At 36.3% G+C, this 14,997-nt stretch overlaps 1 long non-coding RNA gene across 1 annotated transcript in view; it reads left to right on the plus strand.

Moving 5' to 3' along the window:
• Positions 1 to 2,835: 2,835 nt before the first annotated feature.
• The window catches only part of LOC135118587 (uncharacterized), a 58,987-nt gene continuing 46,825 nt past the window's right edge, over positions 2,836 to 14,997 (plus strand). Inside the window, exon 1 of the long non-coding RNA XR_010277673.1 lies at positions 2,836 to 3,028. This is a non-coding gene — a long non-coding RNA (uncharacterized LOC135118587). The remainder of the gene's footprint in view (positions 3,029 to 14,997) is intronic.

A 14,997-nucleotide genomic window follows, 5' to 3' on the forward strand; every position in this document is an offset into this window, starting at 1 on the left:
TCAAAATTCATACACAATGTTCTTGAAAAACCGCAAATATAAATTTGTTTCAATTTTTTTTATTAAGTTTTAAGGTTTTTATAATTTTCCCTTTATATGTAGCTAATAACCTATCTTGGTGCCAAATTTAAAGGTTCTAAGTTTGCTAGAAGTACCTTAGACTTTTGATGATCGGTCAGTGAGTGAGTCAGTGACAAAATCGTGTAACTTTGATTGCTCATAACTCGTAAACTATTTATTCAAATGTCTTGTAATTTTGAGACTGAGTTTGTTCTAATACTTACTCTTGGTCATCGCAAACCTAAACTCCTATCTTTGTTCACATGGAAGATACAGGGGGCTGAAATAGCCGCGAAACGCTTCGAGAAAAGATAGTACGGCCGTGCCCGCTTTGCTCGAGTCTTGGCTGGGGCACTGCCGTGCCCTCAGACACTAAAATGTCCCGTGGCGAGGGTTACATTGATTTCTCAAAAACAAAAGAAGAGTAACTGCTCTGAAATTGCCAAACGAACACATCACATTATGGTCGTTCCTCATCATCATATCAACCAATTGCCGTCCACTGCTGAAGTTAGCATCCCATCCCGGTAATATTAAGTAGCTCGCATCCATCCACTGCCCGCTACCTTCTTCAAACTATGGTCTTTCTAGGACATAGTATAAATAGTTTATTTAAATAACACTGGAAAAACGCTTACTAATCGTGGTCAAAATTCATTACAATACTTTTCTAACAAGTTCAAACTTAAATACGATTTTCCAACTTAAAGTTCCAGTTCATAGCTTCCATTTCTATTATTAGATCGACAGTACCATACTATTGTATTGTCATCAGGACTATGTAGTCCTATGTTGACTGTGTAGTACTATGTAGTCAGCTGGCATTTATGACTGTAGGATACTAGGAAAGATGGTTAAATTAGTTTGAATTCCATTACATAGTTACATTCAGGCCGACTTGATAAAACCGTGTTAACTATCACAACGAGCAGTTGCAGAAAGGAGCTGCTTCTAAAAATATTGATCTGAATAGAATTACTTTCATTATTGTCAATTTTCATCTAGCATACATAAAAATAGAACACATCACAACATTTTTACTCCAACTAGATTATCTGCACCTGAGAGTAGGAAAATAAGGTTGAAAATACATCAATCCAATCCATTTATTTCACTGAAATATTCCAAGCGTTCCCTGCCTCACTGGCCCACTTTCACCGGGTTATACCCTAGAGACAAAGAGAAAACTTTTATGAGAACAAACTTTTAAAATAAGCCTTTGAATCAAAAGTATCAGCAATATTGCTTCCGTCATTTTTGGCGAATATAAGTCTTTGTGATTGCTCAGTACGAAGCTTCTTTGATGAAATTGGAGTTTCATCATCATCATTTTCCTCCTGCTCTTATCCCCTTATTGAGGCTCGGCGGAGCATGTTGTCTCCTACCACACTCTTCTATCTGCCGTCGTCTCACAAGTGATACTCTTTCTAACCATACCGTTTCTTTTGTCATCCTTTTCCACTACATCCGTCCACGTGATTTTCATTCTTCCTCACCCATGTTCATATCCATGACATTCATCATCATCATTATCATGAGCCTTTTTATCTTCCCACGGCTAGGCACAGGCCTCTTCTCGCACAGAGAAGAATTAAGCGTTAACTACCACGCTTGATCAATGCGGGTTGGTGGTTTCAGATTTTATAGTCCAGGTTTCCTCGAAATGTTTTCATATTATACATTTTAATCAGTCATTGTTGTCTTAAGATTTACTTAGAGAGTACATACCTACAAACTTAGAAAAGTTGCATTGGTACTGGCTTTACCTGAAATCGAACCCACATTCATGCCTCATAGGTTGGTGTTTTACCCACTAGGCAACCACGACTTAAAATTGGAGTTCATAAAGAGTTTTTTGGGAATGTTCAGGTTTTACGCAGTTTGCAAATTACTCAAAATGTGACGAGGATTAGGGATTATTTGGGTAACCCTTATTAAAATTCAGGAGGATCCTTCCACTTCTTTTGTTTTGAACGTGACATAGAGAATGTAAGCAAGGCATTTTTTAACTTACTTGGTTTTAATTACTGTTGAAACTTTTTTCACAGTGACTAAAGCACCTACAGCTTTATGTATTACCTAGTATTTACCTCCTATTTACGGTATTACCTACGGCGAAATGCTTGAAAATCAATTTTGCAAAAATCGGACCAGGTTCAAAACGTATGCAAAGTTTGAATTTCAAAGGACCAAAATGCAAAGTATGACCACGTGACCCAAAGTTCTTTGATGTGCACGAAAAAAATCAGGTCACATCAGCAAATGGTAAAAGTCGTTAAAATGCGCATAAAATGCATTTCATTCTGGGCATTTACATATATTTTTGTAGTCGGGTTAAAACTTGGACGGGATTTAAAGGCAGCATTTGGTCCTTTTGCTGTGCGCAACCAAATGTAATGTAACAACTTCCTTGGCACTGCTCAAATCTCTGACATTATCTCAACAATACACGGAATGTTTTGTATAAACTTTGCAGCGCTTTTAGTACATTTAACGCGTATAATACAATATTGCTAACATTAAAATTCCCTGCGTTTTCTTCGGAACACCCATTCGTACACAAATTACCGTGCATGTCCATATGAAGATATCGTTAAATTGCCGAAATGTTTCACAAAATCATGAATGCAGTTACCAAACTCTATCAACGTTGGAAAATGACCCTTATGTGATTGGAATAAGGATGGTGTGAAATCTCTTTTGTGTAGTTTGGAGAGTAAGTGTGATTTTGCAGTAGCTTGACAGGGATGTTTCCCTTCAGTACGTTGGCCGACGCAGAACAGTGCAGACGTTTGTCGCGTTTCGCTGTCGCCGCGAAATAAAGTTCGATATTTAAAAAGTTTCGCTCGCGATGTCAGGCATATTGGATTTTTCGTGAAACTTTCGTGTGTTGACGTTGATTAGTTGCCTTTTTGTTGGTTTGACTATGATACTGTGGAAAATGTGATTCTGGCCACCGGATTTTCAGGTAAGGCTTTGACTAAGAGGATTTGAGGATTTGCTTTTTAAATGAATTTTCATAAACCTGTTAAAATTTTTATTCGCGCTAAAAATACATTTCTAAAAATGTACTTTAACTTTAATGTACTCGTGCTCTACTATAGCAAAAAACGAGATTAACCTTATATAGCCTTGACTTAAAATTATGTTAATTTTTAATAATAACTAACAATTCTCCTAAATGACTACCTCAGTTTCGTCATCATAATATGTATGGTCGTTGCTATACATATAAAATTACTAAGAAATATGTATAAAAAATATTACAATATTCTTGAGTAAATTGGCGCCCAGCAGGGATCATTATAAGTAAATTCAGAGTCCCAGTTGGGCGCCAATTTACTGGAGATTATTACTTATAGTGATTTTGTTAAAGAATAGCTTTAATTAACCACAGTTATAATATTCTAGTATTTTCTACAATCATTTAATATAGAATAACATCCTTAAATTAGATGTTTTTGTGAAAATATGGATTTGAAAATAGTTTTAAAATTAAATTTGACTTTGAAGTGTGTTACAAAATGATATTTTCTTGGAATAGATGAGGTTATACATTTATTAGACTTTCTGAATTCGGTTTTAATGTGGTTAGAGATCGACGTATTCCAACTAACAAGCGGCTCGCTTAGAATGTAAAATATTAAAGTTACGTCATTAATAATGAGTTTCATGTATGTACTTATTATTTTAATTAAAAAGTAATAAAATAGTTATTTTAAGACCTTCTAAAACTTTAAAAAGCTTTATGAGGTGTTGTGTTTTCTTTACTTTACAGTCATTATTTTGGTTGATAGCAAGATAAACAAAACACGAAATTTTTTAATACGAATTTCTAAAACAATCGTTAGAATCTTCCAGTTCTTTACCATTTCTAATGTAACCTTTCCCAATAAACAAATTATTATTGAGAGTCGCAACAAGTTTGGCTTTAGATTTTTCTGTTTTTATTTGTGTTTTGCACATTAAGAAACTTTATTTTAGCTATTTGATACAGTTTGATACTTATATCAAATTGACATTAGAAAGCTGAAAAGTTCATTGGTTCTTGAACGCTGCAATCTCAGGAACTACTGGTCCTATTTGAAAAATTAATTCAATGTTAGAGAGCCCATTTATCGAGAAAAGTGGGATGGGATGCGTGTGTAACCACTGGTGGAAGCTATCACACTTAATAATTCAAAATCCATTTCTTTTGCTTATATACTTAACTTCTTTTCATTCTGGGGAGTTTGTCCCAAAATTTTTTCTTCCCAGAAAAAAGACATAGGAATTGGTTTTGGGGTCCTATCGTTTATAAACTTGACCTTCAAAAAGTGTCCCACTATGAATAAATAATAAATAAATAAATAAATAAAATTTATTAAAAAATAATGTTTACAAAAAAGAACACTAATCCAACAGAAACAAGTTTTCCTGTTACAAGGATGATACAATTAATGTGCTTACAAATATACTAGAACTAGAATATGAATAACGATAGATTCGGAAAATGCATTATTTGATATAATAACTTTAACTTTTCAAAATAAATCAAACTTCATCACCAACATCTGTCGTAACATCCTAAATACGTTAGCCTCAGCTTTCAGTCCGACTGAGCGGTTGACTGTAAGCCTCAACAGAGGCAGATATTGTCGGCCGAACGCTGCAAACCAATTAATTGGTATACCAGTACCAATAGCTATCCCTGCTGACCTAGTTACAATAGTTTAGTTTTATTTGGGGAATTTGAATTGTCGATGATGGTTTGTAGATTTGGAACTAGTTTCCAGTTAGATCAGTCTTCTCTTCTTCTTCATAGTATATTCTATATATGATTATAGTAAACAACTTTGAATGGACGCCCAGTATTTCAGCAAAGGACTTGAAACAACCTACTTGGTTGTATTTCATCATCTGCATCTTCTAGTTTCAATGTTTTAATATGAGGTTACTGCCTCTCTGACCTAACCTAAGCTGGTTACCTATACAACCTCTGGAAAGACTAGGTTTCTGGAAGATGTAGAAATGACAGTTAAACACACAGTTAAAACCCACAATTTGAAAGTGCCTTCTGAAATAAGGAGGCAACTAACTCATCATGTTTAAAAAGTCACCTATTCACCTACTTAACTGACCACGCCAATCGTAGCTTAACTTTATAATTGATCAACCCATGCAACCGTTACTTAGCCACGAAAATCAAATTATCTCCTCTGAGAGAATTTCAAGGTCAAAAAGTAATCTTTATTTGTCTTATTCCCCTGTGTAACGCTGTGGTTAATTATTCAACATGAAAGAACAAGGAAGCTTCAAATAACGACATGTTTATTCCCTGAACGAAATTAATGCAAAAAGTATTCAGTGTCAAAGAAACTTTTCAAGGTCAAAGAAACCTCAAATTGTAGCTTTGGGTTAAATATGGTCCTTTGTTTTACAATCTCTTGGGATTCTCCTTAGCATTTTAACATACGAAAAGTATACGTATAGCTATGTGAGTTATAGTACCTAGGTATAAATATATGGACCAATACATAGAGAGAAAATAGTAGTTTACTTTATCAAATTACATTTATATCGAGTTGACTTTGTAACCAGTCGAATACTGATCCAAAATATCTATCTTTCTGAAGTTATTACCAAAACAAATATAAGTGACTTACGGAAATTGTAATAGCAGAGTGGAAACCAATTGCTCTATTCCGTGAACTTGTAAGACCGTTTCCGGGAATTTTTGTTAAGAAACCTTGTAAAACTCGACCTCAATGTCAAGGTCAAAATTATTGCTTATAGAGTAGATATCATACTTTTGACAAGGTTTTCCACAAACACAAGATTAATCATTATGTTCAATTATCATTTAAGTATGTACCTATTTTTGTTTCATATTTCAGCACAGCTTTTAAGTCTACACCGTTAAATGAGTTACGTAATTACGTATCAATAAATTCATTCTCTTCAAATTACAAGGCAGTAAACAAATTATTTTGCTCTTAATTTAATTGGTTACTTTAACGACCTTTGATGGAAACCCCAAAATCAATTTTAGATTCCAAGGTCAAAGTCTAGACATTTTGTTATAATATTATCATAAAATTATAGGGAAAATTTATGGCTTGTAATAGCATAATGACAAGGAGAGATTTCCAAAGAATATGCTTAATTTGTAATCATGGGTCTTCTGTTAGTGATCTTGGAATATAATAACAAATTCACGTCAAATTACACCTATATTTGGACAGCTATTAGTTTCTAATTTATTAGAGTACTTTATGAATTGGCACGACAAGACAGACATAGATAATTTGTCACCTCGGTTGCGCAACTCTTCGAAAGATTTACCGTAACCCTAGTACGAAAACGGCTCCGGAAGGAAAAAAAGGTGAGTTTTAGTCAGTCATTCTGACACTCCCCAGGAACTGCATGCATCCGATGATTTTCCACCTATCCCTGTATTCACCTATTTCAAGTGCAAGACCTTTTATCTGGCAACCCTTGAAAAACATTCTGTCATACTTATAATTACCCAAATAGCTACATTAATTATTAGGACAAAAATCTCTTACCTAAAAGACTAAAGTTTTTGCTGTTTCAAAGCATGAATAAACGAAAACTTTCAGTTTACTTAAAATATTTAACAGCTGTATACCGAATGTAATTAGGTCATCTGTCGATTATCTCACAGTCAAATGATTTAGAACCTTCTCATTAGATACTTAAGGTTGAAAATTGTGTAGCTAAAAATAAGTATTTTAAAGAGTAAATAAATCTAAGAATACAAGCGAAATCAATGACAACAGTTAGTTATTCGCGTCACAATGGTTTAAAAGAAATCCTTTCATTTCATAACCTTTACGCCCACAAAAGTTTTTTATCGTATTTACAAAGAAATATCACGTGTTTTCAAAGTGACTCTTTTAAGCTTTGTAGGAATCTTTTTACTGTAGGTGGGTGTAGGTACCTAAAATATAACAAATCGTGGCTTAGTCGCCGGCCGTAAGGATAATCAGCTAAGCTAGACTCTATTTCAGTGTATGGATGGGTTAAGTAGGACCATTCTTTACCGTATCGAGAACCATTGCTCAGTGTACGTAAAGTTGTCAGCCTTGCATCTGATCTCGCCCAATGCTTGCCATCACATCAGTTGATGAGAGGGAGTAAAAAAATCATTTTTGCCTCTCATATTGTAAATGCCCTATCCATTTCATAATATGAGTTGCCTTAGTTTTTATTTGTTTTGTCGATCGTTGAATCCGGTGAATTCTAAAGTAAGTCCAGGTTCTGATTTAGTTGAATTGTTGTGAAATTTGTGTAATATGAGTAAAAGTCACTTTGGATGTTATAAAATATCTCGATTCTTTTGGGTTTACTGTTACTGTTACAGCCTTTTTATCGTCCCACTGCTGGGCACAGGCCTCTTCTCACAGGGAGAAGGGTTTTGGGTTTACTAAGTGACAAGTTACAGCAAAAGTTATTTTCTTTATCAGCGATTGAAAGAAAATATATTTGAAAAACACATAGTTCTTATACAATCGAATAAAATAAAATACTATGGAAGGGTATTCCCTTGGGCGGGTCTCGATAATATTCCTTTTCCCTTGAATAAAATCTTATTGACTATATATTTCAAAAATAAAGATAAAGGTACCATATTTCCTAGAGCTCTTATTATTTTATGTTTCCAAGAGTCGGCAATCAATCTTTACATCTATAAATTACAACACAAAGTATTATTGGTTCGAAAGGATCAGCTGTGACAGAAAGACAGACATTTCAATGAATTCCTGCCTCATTTGGTCCCAGTTTTATTCTTAAAATAAAATATAAGCTACATTTACGTGCAGTAAAATCCACACACTCTCAACTACAAAGGAAGGAAAGATGACCAGAGATGGCATAAAGCAGATAGGTCAGGTGCCTTCTTCTAGGTCAAATGACATGATGATGTCCTCCTAGCCATTTATCGGCTACGGCGGCTGTTCTCATGTAAGGAGATTAGCCAATTGCGCAGGACATATTATAATGCACAAGCATTTGCGCAGACAGAGGTGCACTCACTATTCCTTCACTGTCATAGCGCGATGGGACGGCAATCCGACACGACCGGAGAGAGATCACAAGCAGGACCGACATTTACGTACGTGTTAAATGACATACGGTGCGTGTGACTCCGTTTCGAGTGAACTAATGAGGCATTTAATTTTGAGTACCATGACATATCAGCCAAAGATTTTGAGATTTTCAAAAATAGGCGGGTTCTATAGAAGGTGTATGAGGGCACAGTCCCCCGAATACGAGCATTTTGGTGACGCTACTCTTTGATTTACCATTATGACATCTCCACTCGTCATTTTGGTTTCCATGGTTACAACAAACAATGGTTCCTTCCCCATAAAACCCAAATTAGCTTCAATGATAATAAAATTTAATCAAATTAAAATATGAAGCAATAAAATTTAACGGCGGCTTTAAACAGCTGTAACTTTGATGGGGACTAGTAAAATGGGGGATGTTATTTAGTTTTATTGTACCCCAAAGGTTTATTAGGGGTATGAGTTAAATATCAAGTTTGTGCATAAATTGTTTATTAAGATATTCCCTAGTTACTCATTGTATAAATAAGTTTTCGTACACTACTGGCAAAAATGTTAGTCGTTTATATTTTTGAATGCTGACCTTTTTTGGCTGTTTGAAATATATTTTAATTTACTGTTTGTGATACACGAAGTTTTGCACAATGTACAAAATATATGTAACAATGGGACAAAGTTTTACTCGTGTCTGATGTAGTTTTTACAATAGAACAGAAACAATTTTGATGTTGAAAATTAGGATCTGTGCTCCTTTGAGTTTGAGTTTATGTATTACGATATGACTTTTGAAACAAAAGTTAGCACATACTTTGTGATATCATGTAGATAACTCTTTTTCTATATTCTTCTATATTACTCAGTCATCAAGGCCTAAACATGTCCACTGCTGGACTGCTGCCTCCCCCAAACTGGGGTTAGTTAGAGGGGTTGCCAATACTCACCACCATGGGCATGCATGTTGGTGAGCGCAGTGTGGGATATTTTTTAGCTTCGTAGATGATGCTGTACATCTCCGCCATCAGCAAAGCATTTAATATCATGGTACTGTACAGTGGTTATACCTATAAATCTATAGCAAAAAAATGAACTTTGTCTCTCTCCGCCCATTTGGCACTTGACGAAAAATCGATACCTATCTTTCAAAATCGATTAAAAACTCTAACCTACATACCCAAAAACTACTTCAAAATATACAATAAAACGCACCTTTATTTCCACAAGCGTACTAAGAAAACCTATCTAATACAATCGCTACATTTACCACCGCATTCTAAATTCTATTGTGATTGAATTCACATCGCATTACATTGCGCGCTTCGTTCGTACGTGCCAGACTGAAACTCGTATTAAACGAGTGATGAACGATTATAGCAGCGATAGAATCGAGGTACAGTCGTAAACACATAAGGTACAATGTTTTAATGTAAAACAGTACTGAGAAAAGATTTTCTGAAGCTTTTTGGCTTTGCTTTTGGCGAAAAACAGTTTTTGTATTTGGTGTTTCATGAAAGTGATTTTCGATTTCCATTATTAGTTTCAGGTACTGGTAAATTACTGTTTATCATCAAAATATTAGTGCTTAAAAAAATTAAGGTACTTTTTCGTTTATGTAGTCCATAAGTTTTTTGTGTGAAGAGTTTTTCTACTGATCGGCAAAAGTTTTGCTTGCAGATTTTATAATACTTTATAATACTTTTGAAAAATATGTACCATCAAGGATAAATCGTTTGTCTCTGATGTACCAAGTGCCTAAAGATTACCAAGTGCCTAAAAATATTTAAATAATAGTAATCTATAATATATTCCTTTTGTCTAAAATCCCAATATGCACACACAAGTAGGTCAACAGAACATTTAGAACACTACTTCATTGGAACAGACGTGAATGGGGCGATCTGTCCCAGCTAACACATTACACGTTTAAATCCTTTTATCGTGAATGGGATTGCTGCACCGTTTTCCTTAAAGCCTTTTGAAGCTGAAAATATTATTGTTTTATATGTATTAGAAATGTTTTATTTAATATATATATCGGCTGCGAAATATCAAAACCCAGTATCTGCACAAAACCAAATTTTATAGGAGAGCCGAAAAACGATTTCATATCTTTGACAGCTTGCCGTTTCAATAATATTAGTCGTACCGTCCTGGGAGTGATTGCAAAATTTGAGGGAGATAACAGGGTTTTAAAAAAAAGTGTTTTAATGCGTCTATCACCAAGTATGTACGTAGAGGAGCAGTTACTAATAAAAAAATTGTTTTCTTAGTTCTAACTTTTTGAGTGTGACAATTTCAAAACCTAGTAAGATCACTTGCTTTGTTTTCATTTAGGTCTGAATTTACTGAGTAGAAACTAAATGCACTTTTATAAACCTAGTAAGAAACAATAGAATAAAACAACGAAATAGTGATAAGCAGTTTTAATGAAAAAGATTAAAAAAAAAACTCTTTTTCTCAGTAAAAAAAAATAATCACTCAAAATATTTGAAAACAATATTCAAATAAAATAAATTATTCGCTTATTAAAAATTGTCCACCAGAAACTAAATCAACTGAATTATTATTGATCGGTAAACTTTGCCAAGTTTTAAGGGTGGCATGGTCAAGGGATTGTGTTTTTTCATAACGTTCGGTATGGCCGCGGGCCGTACACTACATGAACGTGCCCCAAAGGGTGATAGCCATTAGGCTAATCCGGGGGTACCGCACGATCTCCCGCGAAGCAGCTGGCCTACTAGCCGGACTGCCACCGTGGGATCTGGAGGCGAAAGTCTTCTTGCGCCTGTACGACTGGCGCGAGGAGGCTCAGCGCCGGGGGGGAAACCCCGTTGCCGCGGCAAGTTGTCGAGCAGCGGGCGGAGCTCCGGCGCGATCTCATGGTGGCCTGGAGGGAGCGACTGTCGCAACCCAGTACAGGGCACGCCACCATAGTGGCGGTAAGTCCCCTCTTTGAGGAGTGGCTCGGCAGGAGTCACGGCGCCCTCACGTACCGCATGAGGGTACATGCAGGTCCTCACCGGACACGGTTGTTTCGGGAGGTACTTGCATCGAATCTTTCGTGAGGAGGCGCCCGGGTATCACCACTGTGCGGACAGCCCCGAAGACACGGTGGACCACACAGTCCAGGAGTGCCCTGCGTGGGAAGGGCACCGCCGGGTACTCGTCGAGGCTTTAGGCGGCGGCGACTTCTCGCGTCCGGCCCTGGTTCAGGCCATGGTCCGGAGCGAGAGGGAATGGGATGCCTTGGCCTCCTTCTGCGAAGCAGTCATGCTCGAGAAGGAGGCGGTGGAACGTCAGAGAGTTCGCACCTCTCATCCCGGCCGCCACGCTGGACCAGGTAGACACCACGGGCGCCGGGTGTTGCGAGATGACTCCCGGCCACCAAGGCATGGGTCTGTGGGCGGTGAGTTCGGGTGGCTCTCAGCGTCCCTCTGTCTGTCGACGGCGCGCGTTGTTCCACGCGCTCCTCAAAGAGATGTCAGCAACCCCAGCGGGGCCCAGTAGGGCCAAGGCCTGCCGGGGCTGCGGGTTGTTCGAAAGAGATACCGTGGCTCTGGAAAATAAAAGGCCCACGACGGAACACGACGGTTTGTGGTCAGTAAGAGTCTGACACTCCCTCATCGCTGCTAACCCACAGCGGAAGGAGTCATTTGATGATTTTTGACGTCGTTTAAAAAAATGCCTTTTATTCATAAAAAACCTTGGAAAACAAACAATCTTGACAATATTATACACTGAAGCGTACTTAAATTTCACCATGTTGTTCTTTTAAAGCACTCAAGATCAATTTCGACCTATAAAACTGATTTTTGCTCATTTTTAGAAACAAAAACACGCACTTGCAACGACTTGTTCTCACATACTAAAGTTGCGCGGGAGTTTTGACGTTTATTACAACCATTTCATTGGCTTAGTATCTACATGAACCATTTTATATCCAAGTAACTACAAGCACTAACTAGGTTTTTAAAATGGTTGATGTTAGATACTATGTTTTAATCTTGTAATTTTTGCATTTTGAAAACGTTTACTGTAGATACTAGGTTTCCGACTTTGTGTAACTTCGTTTTTGTAAAATTTTTGGGAGTTTTTGCTATCCTAGTATGTGGAGAATGGTCTATAAGGTCGAAAAATGCAAAAACACGCTTTTTTAAAAAATTGTCAGATACTAGGTTTTGAAATTGCACAGCCGATATCTTTATATAACTTTTCTCTTGAGGTAAATACTTAGTTGGTTGAGTAGTAGGTTGGCTAAAAACTATGCTTAACTAAAGTCAACCTCGCTTTAATAATTTAATCAATCATTTTAAATAACAAAAGTCCCAAATAATATGCCTTGGTAGCCTTAAACAGTGGAGGTTTTATTTTTATAAAGAGCAGTTTTCTATTATCAAATTGTTGACATAAATGAGTTTCTAAAACTGTTTAATTGAATCCTACTAATATTATAAATGCGAAAGTAACTCTGTCTGTCTGTTACGCTTTCACGTCTAAACCACTGAACTGATTTGAATAAAATTTTGTTCAGAGATAGAGTCGATCTTGAGAAAGAACATAGGATAGTTTTTATCCCGACTTTTGAAGAATTCTCTTGGAAACGCGATATAACCGAACTCTGCGCGGGCGAAGCCGCGGGCGGAAGCTAGTATATTATAAAGATATGTTTTAGAGTTTGCCACAATATAGCAAACAAACCCTTAAGCATTAATTATGTATAATAGTGTAAATGCAGAAATAGGAAAATTGCTAGAGAATTTTCCAGAAAAGCAACTTGAAGTAGAAAAATCTTACATTATTATTTACATAGAGGAGGTTAAGCGCTTTCGAGTTTTAGAATTGAAAGTAAATTGTTCCGTTTAAAGTCTAAAGTAATAAAAGTAAGTAGTCTGATAGAAATGATCCTCACTTATGTGAGGAAAAGAGTTAGCATGATTGTGCTTCACATTTTCAAAGGAAGGCAAGACGTGTTTAGGCAGGTCCCAAATACCATGGAAAGCTCAATGCAGTGTACGTAACTACGAGAAACTATTATGGAGAAAACAATTAGAGTTTTCATTATCCAGGAATGGCACTACTAAGATACCCTAAATGTCCCCATCTTCAAATTACACAAAAAAAGAGATAAAATATAATGGCAAATATGTGAATTTACCAAATTGGCCACTTATAAAATCTTACTGTGACGAAGAAACTTCAAAGAGCATACATAAATTCCCAAAACCCACAACCCAATCACAAAGTTCAAATTCCCTTGCCCAATTTCGAGACCACACATCACATCATCCACCTAAAATCTAAAATCGTGCATGCAATTTTGACCCGAATTCCACCCTCCGTGCTCCATAGTTGATAAGGGAACGATCGAGACTCATTTGCATAGATGAAGTCCTTAATTAGCAGAATAAGGGGCTCAAGACGACATCCAGCGTCGGTTTCAGATTAAAGCCTGTAAAATCTACAATTCAAATACAGCAGTGGAATTCAAATGAAGAGAATTTAGAATAACTTCGCTTTGGTGTAAGTAGTAGGCAAAAGGTCTGGGATTTTGGTGTTGAGTTCTACAGAAATTGGTATGTCAATTACTCTATTGAAGTTTAAGTTTTAGCATAATAATATTGCTTAAAAGCAATCTCTGCTACCTAAAGGTTTTTAACTAAAACTTGAAAGTTCAGATTTCGAAATATGTGTGTGACATAATGTTGCCTATCCCCTCAATTGCTCTTAATTATTTCCTGATAGAAAACAAGTATCGACAAAGAGACAGACATACACATAAGATAGGAAGACGTTGTTAGATAGAAAAGGAATATATGAATTAACGATGATTTTTTTAGTAAGCCCAATAAACCAAATGTAACAGGTACCTCAACAATATTTAGGTATACAAACACTGTTGTCGTTGTCGATAATGAAAACTGAGTACATAGTGTACCTGTACAGAACCGACAATACAAACCAAAGCGAGGTCCTGCGGTTGTTAGGTACGAATCCGTTGTTGAATCTCGAACATTTAACCCAAAAGATACCGCAAGACGCTTGTATTCCATCTTCACGGCAGTCGGAGAAGTTCTAGCAAATTCTATGTAAATACAGGTACATACTATTAGATTGACTCTGTCATATGTACCCATCTATGTTTGGTAACTAATTTGGAACGCAAATTACTTTCTACTCTCCCAATATGACACAGCTTACAAAACCAGAGTTTTATTTTAGTCACAACGTCATGACATATCCTTGCCCCATTAACTTTTTCGAGTCTTCTTCTTCACTTGCAAGTGGCGTTATTTTCTTCATCATTTTATTCATAGTATCACATACATATCACATTTTCAACTTTTTGGCTTCTATTTATAGTTTTACTCAGCTTAATAGGCAAGCCAAAAGATTACCAAAACAACCAAGTCTCATTCAAAATCCATCGTTACCAAGTCCTATTCAAATCTAAAGTAAAATTCAATACAAATCACCACTTTTGTCTTCCAATCTGTATAACCGCAAGTCGATAAGAACATCTACTTAGACGAAACTCTTAATTAGCAGGCTAACAGCCACCGTTTGGGATCCAACGTCGGTTTTAGATTAAGGCCTGTAAAATCTCCAATTCAAATGCTGCCATGGAATTCAAATGACAGAGCCCTTACTAAGTGCTCTGTGGATTGGTTTGGAGAATTTTGGGGATTTTGTATGAGAGCGGAAATAAAAATTGATAGTGGTACAAAGGCAACTGCATTCCTAATAAAATGTAAAGCATATTATGGGCATCTTTAACCATGGAGATTTTTGGTTGTACGTATCTTTACTTGAGATTTTTGAGATCCACTCGCTCTTAGAGACTACTTTGACGTTGTTAGTAATGATT

This window comes from Helicoverpa armigera, chromosome 24, assembly GCF_030705265.1.
Source record: "Helicoverpa armigera isolate CAAS_96S chromosome 24, ASM3070526v1, whole genome shotgun sequence".
In the NCBI taxonomy this organism is placed as follows: domain Eukaryota; kingdom Metazoa; phylum Arthropoda; class Insecta; order Lepidoptera; family Noctuidae; genus Helicoverpa; species Helicoverpa armigera.